The sequence below is a fragment of the Aplysia californica genome, unplaced genomic scaffold (assembly GCF_000002075.1).
Source record: "Aplysia californica isolate F4 #8 unplaced genomic scaffold, AplCal3.0 scaffold01368, whole genome shotgun sequence".
Taxonomy (NCBI): domain Eukaryota; kingdom Metazoa; phylum Mollusca; class Gastropoda; order Aplysiida; family Aplysiidae; genus Aplysia; species Aplysia californica.
Genome location: NW_004798638.1, coordinates 49,655 through 58,156, shown reverse-complemented (window position 1 = coordinate 58,156; position 8,502 = coordinate 49,655). Strand labels below are relative to the sequence as shown.

The 8,502-nt window shown below is 38.0% G+C and overlaps 1 long non-coding RNA gene across 1 annotated transcript; it reads right to left on the bottom strand.

Annotated features, from left to right (window-relative positions):
• Positions 1–6,769: 6,769 nt before the first annotated feature.
• LOC106013850 lies at positions 6,770–7,763 on the bottom strand. The gene is made up of 2 exons (XR_001185446.2): positions 7,439–7,763; positions 6,770–7,328 (listed from the first exon to the last, which is right to left on the bottom strand). It is a non-coding gene; the product is annotated as an uncharacterized LOC106013850 (long non-coding RNA).
• Between the last annotated feature and the right edge of the window lie 739 nt (positions 7,764–8,502).

Below are 8,502 nucleotides of genomic sequence, written 5' to 3'. Positions count from 1 at the left end.
GGAGGGGGCGTCCTTTAAAAAAATATTGTTATGTATAGGTATATTATGTAATGTTCTTTATGTCATTGTTCTTGGCTGTTTTACGATTGTCTTTTTTCTTCTTTTTTTTGTTGGTCTTGGCTATTACATCTACTTTTCTGTTTAATGTGCCATGATGAAACAACTAATCAAAAGAGAGTTTTTGGAAAACTGCAGCCAGATGTTGTTTTTCAATTTCTAACACGTCAATTTTTCAAATTATTTTGTTTCTAATATGTGCATGCAATACATGTATGTTACAAAGCACAGTCTATTTTATGAGTCGTTTGGAATTAAAAATCAGAAAATTGAAACTAATGCACATCTATGGTCAAGACGTACTCTGCCTTACTTGAAAAGTGCAACTTTTGAGACACACAAGTCATAAATAAACTTATGTGTGGCAGAGTGGTGGAATCAGGCTCTCGTCAAAATAATCAAAGTGAAGAAACTTGCATTTTCAAACAGGTTTGTGAACTTTCATAAAATTTTTGTTTTTTGGCTCGACACCTTTCATGCCCATTAAAGAACTAATTTCTGTGTGGATTTTTCTGAAAAGCGTTGATTAAAGGCACATAAATGAATAATTTTCAGTTACCATGGACTCTTAAGCTAAGGAAATAATTAATCTTTGGCGGCCATTTTCTCACTATTTTTACCTCTGAAAACAGGTGACCCCCACCTCCTTCTTTCGCAAATATCTCGACTTGTATAAAAGTTAAATGGATATTTTTTTCATCCAAATAAAGACAAGCGAACAAGCCTTAAGATGATACCAATAACTCTACATGCCCAAAAATTGACGAGAGCCTGATTCCACCACGCTGCCGCACATTTTATTTCCGAAGCGCGTCTGAAACATTGTGGTGCAACGTAGCACATTCCTTTAAAGTGTATTTTTCATGTAAGTGTTTTTACTACAGCTGGGCGAAGAGTCGATTCCGGAACCGATTCCCGCGATTAATACTAAGGAAGTAAAGTTCCGATTCCTTTTTACGAAGACCAACGGTTGCCAGTTATTTTAATCATTAAAATCTTCTTTTTGAAAAAGGATTTATTTTGGAAAAAAAAAGAAGTTGATGCCTCGTAGTATTCCGAAATCAAGGTTATCCTAAATCCTGAAGATGTTCGGCACCAACCAGGTAACCACTGGAAGAAATCACATCATTAGAAAGTAAGTAATTGGGTTCGGAGTCGATTCCTACGATTCCTAGCTTTCAATAATCGGGAACCTAGCCGCCCAGCACTAGTTTTTACACCTCCATTAGCTTTCTGGCTGTAGTTAGACAGGTTTACCACAATTTTGCAAAAAAGGTAGTCATAATAATGTGGTCTACCATCACTACAAACTTTCAGTCTCACTCTTTAAAACAAATGCAGTAAAGAGACCAGGTATCATGTTGCTACCTATCCCTCATATCGAAATGGCGTTTGTTTGTTGGGTTTTTTTTGTTGTTTGTTTTTGTTTTTCATGGCACGATCAAACTGTATAGCCTACGGATTACAATTTAATGTGTTGGAAAGATCTTGAAATCCCATACTGTGATGTCAGTCTAGCAGCAACAGCGACCCCCTTGGGAAGCAAGCTCTGGTTGATGATAGCACAGCTCTAGGGCAAATGTACATTGTCATGTATTTGACAGTTTTCCCAAGCTGTGAATATTGTGGGTTGTCAAAGTTTAACGTTTTTAAAATACCCAGTTCAGTTTGTTTTCGATACATTTTCTTTTGGACAACAATCCCAGTAATTATTTTTAAAAAGAAAATACATTTAAAGAAAACAATCGCAGAAAAATGACATAAAAACTGCCGGACTTTCTAAATCTAATGATTCAAAAGGAATTATCATGTAAGAATGATCCAATTTATCTCAATAGGCAAAGCTTTAACAATTTTGAGTAAACCTTTCAGTTTTATATTACATGATTTTTTTAAACCCCCAAAAAAATTATGTAAATACTGCCAGATTTTTTAAATCTTATTTTAATTAATCAAAAAGAACAATCATAGTGTAAAAATGATCCAGTTTAACTCATTAAGTAAAGCTTTAACAATTTTTAGTAAGCCTTTAAGTTTTATATTACTTGATTTTTTAAACCTCAGAAAAAGCAATGTAAATACTGCCAGATCTTTTAAATCTAATCAATGAAAATGAACAATCATAATGTAAAAATGATCCAATTTAACTCATTAAGCAAAGCTTTAACAGTTTTGAGTAAACCTATCAGATTTGTAAGACTCGATTTGGAAATTAAAAACTTGATTTGTATTGCTTCCTTTTCCTTTAGCTGTGGCGAAACAATTTTTTTAATTTTTAATTTTAATTTTAATTTTATTTTTTAAATATTTTTTTTGCATAGCTTGTTTTTGGTCTGGGCAAATTATTCCTCGCTGCAGCGCGCGTATTTCCCACCAATGCGATTCTATTATTTGCTTTACAATTTGCCATCTTCATCTTTTTACCGTATCTGTTATCTGTTTATCATCGCCTGTAGGACGCTTCATTCGCCTATAGGAAGCATGCATGTATTAGACCCAGGTAGACTTGAGAGTAAATATATTTGGTATAATTTACAATAATATAATATAGGCCTACTACTACTATGTCCATTGGATAAGGTGTACCAACTTTATTTTTTTGTCAAGCACCATCAAGTGAGTAGCGTCTTTTTCTAAAATGTAGTTTAGTTTGTAAAGAGTCTTATGGAACTTGAAACAAGACAAAGTCATAAAATTGCCGAATTATAGGAGTGTTACTAAATAAGCCGTATATACTATATATTATATAGAGCTAAGAAAAGAAGGAAAAGAGATAATGACGAAAGATGTTTGGTAGGAAAGAGGGAGCACGCCAGAACAAACCAACTGGAGTTTCCATTCATACCCATATTTCAAAATAAATAATATGCTTTTAAATTTTTATTTATTAATTTTTTTTTGTTAACCTGTTTATTAATTTACCCCATAGAGTTACCCCTTTTGTATTGTTTTGCTGACCTAAACAAAGGAGTTTGTTCCCTTGATCAGCCCCTACTGAAGTGATGGCGTGAAATTTCCTATCTCATGGATAAGACGCACGACGACTTTGAAGCTCCGATTTGTAGATGACAAGTTACGTCTTTTACACGATGATATATACCGTACCTGTTCTTTTTGTGCGAAAATAAATACTGTCAACAAATTCTTGTGTGAACAGCTGTCTTGTATGAGTTGTATGCATTAGTTGTAGCCTAATATTTGTTCGAGTAAATGTGAGGCAGCGTGGTGGAATCAAACTCTCGTCCAAATAATCAAAGTGAAGAAACTTGCATTTTTCCACAGGTTTGTGAATTCTTTTCAAATTTTTGTTTTTTTCTCAACACTTTTCATGCCCATAAAAGAACTCATTACTGTGTGGATTTTTCTGAAACACGTTGATTAAAGACACAGAAAATGTAAATTTTCAGTTACCACGGACTCTGAAGCGAAGGAAATAACTAACCTTTGGCGGCCATTTTTTCACTAATTTTACCTCTTAAAACAGGTGACCCCCACCTCCTTCTTTGGCAAATATCTCGACTTGTTTTCAAGATAAATTGATACTTTTTTCATCCAAATAAAGACAAGTGAACATTCTTTAAGATGATACCAATAACACTACATGTCCAAAAAATTGACGAGAGCCTGATTCCACCACGCTGTCTCACAAATAATTTTTTCCACTCAATGTAGATTGAATGATTGAATGTACTGTAGACAGTAGGCCTACAGATTCAAGTCCAGACTTTCATCAACAGATGTATGAGGAGTATTCTAAGAATTAAGTGGCAGGATAGAATAAGAAATGAAGAGCTGTGGGAAAGGACAGAACAAAAGAATATAGATATAAATAGGACTACGAAAGTGGCGATGGATGGGACACACCTTAAGAAAGCCCAACGGAAACATCACAAGACAGTCAATGCAGTGGAACCCACAGGGAGCACGAGGCAGGGGTAGGCCACGGGAAACATTGAGGAGATGCGTGGAAAGAGACATGAGAGAGATGACGCTCACTTGGAACGAGCATGGAAGGATGGCTCAGGACAGAGATAAATGGAAGGAGCTTGTGTGTGGCCTATACCCTGCCAGGGGTGAAAGGCATTGATGACGATGATGATGATGATGGTGATGAATGTAGATTAGAATACCCCCTTCGAGGACATATTTGAGGCAGCGTGGTGAAATCAGACTCTCGTCAAAATAATCAAAGTGAAGAAACTTGTATTTTTCTACAGGTTTGTAAATTTTTATCAAATTTTTGTTTTGGGGATCAACACCTTTCATGCCCATTAAAGAACTCATTTCTGTGCGGATTTTTCTGGAAAACGTTAGTTAAAGGCACAAAAGATGTAAATTTTCAGTTACCACGGACTCTTAAGCTGAGGAAATAAATAATCTTCGGCGGCCATTTTGTCACTAATTTTAAATCTGTAAACAGGTGACCCCCACCTCCTTCATTCTCAAATATCTCGACGTGTATTTAAGATAAACGGGTATTTTTTTCATCCAAATATAGACAAGTGAACAAGCTTTAAGATGATACCAATAACTCTACATACCCACAAATTGACGAGAGCCTGATTCCTCCACGCTGCCTCACATATTAAATCATTTATTAGGGGAGGGGGAGGATATTCGGACTTTAACCACCTTGCCTATCAAGGCCAATTGGGGCTGAGAGGAATGCTACTACGTCCTTGAAGAAAGACAGAGTTAAGCCTACTTGAAAAAAACCCAACCCAACAAACACCCCCCCCCCCCCAACAAATTATATACATTCAGGAATCGAACAGCATTCTTCTGCAGGTGACCGCGAAACCAACCTATCGTTCACGGCATCAGATGGTGACATTCGAGTAAAAAGAAGCGCTTTCATCACAACAACGCTTATTAAAAGCTGGGGAAAAGCAAGACACAACAGAAGGAAAGAAAGAAGTATGTTTGTCCAGTGGCACCCTCCAACCGCCCACACTCACAGTATAGACAAGGCGCTTTCTTAGTGCTGCAAAGTTCTATCTGACATTTTTGACAAAGATCATAAGGTCAGAAATCAAATTTTCTATTTCCTCTATCAAAATCCTGAGATTCTTCAAGATATTTAAAGAACCGCGTTAAAAAAAGCCTGACAAGTTGTGAAATCCGAAATTTCTGACGTCAAATTTTTCTTTCTTTTTTATTTAGTAATAGTAGAGGGTTTTACGGCGCTCGCAACTGCATAAAGTCATATGAGCGCCAAGGGGTTGGTGTCAACAGAGAAGTCTTTACAGGGAATCAGACTTATTCTGTTCACCTCTCTAGCTTCAACAGCACAAAGTCTGCTTCGACTATCAAGGCACCCCGAAAATAGCAGGTCACAAGAGAGTGACAAAAATACAAAAGAAGTAGACGAATATGATAATAGTAAGGATCAGGAAAGAAAAAGCAGCAGTTCCCTGTTGCAGATCAGGCACAGTTATGAGCGTGACATGATGAATCAGCCCATTTACAATTCTACTGTGCTTGAACGAAAAATGTCCCCCCCCCCCCCCCCCTTTTGGGAAAGGCCTAATATCCTACAGTCAGTGGCACTGCCCCGGGGGGAGTCCAAAGTTCTTATATCTGACATTTTTGCCAAAGATCATAAGGTCAGAAACCAAATGTTCTACATGAATCTCCTCCATCAAAATCCTGAGATAATTCAGAGTCGTTGTCAAGACATTTAAAGAATCGCGTTTAAAAAAAAAGCCTTACATTTTGTGAAATCCAAAATTTCTGACGTGGAATTTCTCAAAACTAGGTACTGTGAGTAGATAGAACTTGGTATTTCTTGGGTAGTGAAGTGTTGGTCTCGTCAACCTTTTCATAACCAACACCCACTTTTGCCATGTTTGAGAGGCTAAATAACCAACGGCCACTTTTGTCATGTTTGAGAGGCTAAATAACCAACGGCCACTTTTGTCATGTTTGAGAGGCTAAATAACCAACGGCCACTTTTGTCATGTTTGAGAGGCTAAATAACCAACGGCCACTTTTGTCATGTTTGAGAGGCTAAATAACCAACGTCCACCTTTGCCATGTTTGAGAGGCTAAAGTCTCCGTACCGCCAACCTATATACATTACGTCGGTGGCCTAGTGGTTAGGCTCTCGGACTCGCAACCGTAAGGTCGTGGGTTCGAATCCCGTCAGGGGCCCGACGTTGTATCCTTGGGAAAAGCACTTTACACAAATTTTCCTCACTTCACCCAAGTGGAAATGGGGTACCCGGCTATAGACAGTGAACGATCTTGTCAGATTGATAGTGTTTGAGCGCGTGAAATCCGCAGCTTGCACTGTATGCTTCCGCAGAAGTTGAGAATGTTTCTGGGTGTTCTCAGAGGGTCTGCACTGGTAATGATAGTTATAAAGCGCATAGAGCATGCTCTTGAGCACGAATATGCGCTATATAAATGCAATTATTATTATTATTATTATTATTATTATTATCATTATTTCCAAGGGAATTTATAAAACACCTGTCTCAACCCCAGTAGGTGTTTTACGGCACTTGCAACACAAAATAAGGTCATATAAGTGCCGAAGATTAGATGTGTTACAAGAGAGTAACAAAAACAAAAAAGGAGGAGAGATAAGGACAATAGACGTTTGATAGGAAAGAAGGAGCAAACCACACCAGAGCACCCGCCAAACACCCACTCACCCAGGTCGGCAAGCATAGGTATAAATAATAAACTGAACAAACGCAAACACAAATGGAGTATAAAAAATCCTGCCCTTTATTGGAAACAAAAAATAAAATAAAAACACAAAAAACACAAAAAAGTAGAAATCCAAGAGGGCAAAGTGTAAATTAACAACACAACATTTCTTGTTCCTTCTTTTTAAAAAAATATTTTATACATATATTATGTGTTTTACGCTCACAATGACACAAGTCAGTTTATCTAAGAGGCGGGCGTCCTCCCTTCCTGTATGGGCCAGCCCTGTGGGGACGAGTCCAGTGATGCTGAGGGAAGACTGTAGGCCTACATGATTGATACTCAATAAACATTCTCCCCACATGGGAATCGAACTCGGGTACTCTGTGTACAATGGTAAGGTCACTAACCTCTACACCACAGACGCCAGTCTCGTTCCACCTACAAGGAAAAACCTATCAATCAAGATGAGGCGCAAGACAAGGCGAACCAATCAAGACAAGACGAAGCTGTCAATCAAGGCGAAGCTGTCAATCAAGACAGGACGAACCTGTCAATCAAGACAGGGCGAACCTGTCAACCAAGACAAGACAGACCTGTCAATCAAGGCGAACCTGTCAATCAAGACAGGACGAATCTGTCAATCAAGACAGGACGAACCTGTCAATCACGACAGGGCGAACCTGTCAACCAAGACAAGACAGACCTGTCAATCAAGGCGAACCTGTCAATCAAGGCGAAAAGGAGAACCGCCAGGACACACAGAACTTAATAAGGTTTTACAATGCTCGAAACTGCACAAGGTCATATGAGTACCAAGGGGTGGATGTCAACAGAGAAGTCCGGTGAATCAGGCTTACTCTGCTCACCTCTCTAGCCTCAACAGCACAAAGTCTGCTTCCACTATCAAAGCAGTCACTCAGAGGAGACTTCACACTACCTCGTCTAAATAGCGTTAAGGCCTGCCATGACGGCTAAAAAAAAAAAGTAAATTCTTGGATTTAACGGCCCCAGTGGTTTTATGCACCCCGCATAATTTAGCAAAATTTGATCATTTTTTTTGCGCTTAATTTCTGATTATTTTCCTTTATCATACTTTTAAAAAAAACAACAGAATCGCATAAATTCACATTTTTGGGCTCAGTTTGCATAATTTCTTAATTTTTTTCACATAAAAACCATGGGGACAGATTTAAGCTCGATGGACAAAAATACTTCAAGTTTTACAGCTTGAGTCTTTACAGTTCTGTTCATTTGTACGATACGAAAAACGACAAGTTTGATTCAAAGGACATGCCATCAATTGGAAATATCAACACAATCGGACTTCTGCGTTGATTTTGTCTTATATCACCATTCGAAGGTCATGAGAAGTAACTCGTTCTGTCAGCACGGCTCACACATGCTCAATACTGTTTCATTGTTTTCTGAAGGCAATATCAAATGGAGAAAAAGAAAAATTGATTCAAATCACAGTCTTAGCACAGGAGGCGCGAGGAAAGTAGCAAAAAGGTAACACAGACATATAATTATTCCAACGTTCACATCACAAAGTCATGGATGGATAATTAAAAGAAAAAACAAAACAACCTTGTTTTACGTTCCTATTGACAAAAATGTCGTTCATTTCGGGGACGGGCTGTTTTGGTCCTAGTCGTCAAGGCAAAAAAGGGTTGTATAGGACACCACACCCCGGTGAAGAGACAAATACAACTCAATAAAAACATCATCTTCTAAAAAAAAATGCATGTGTGAAGGCTACAGGGAGAAAAACGATGGTAGTCACAA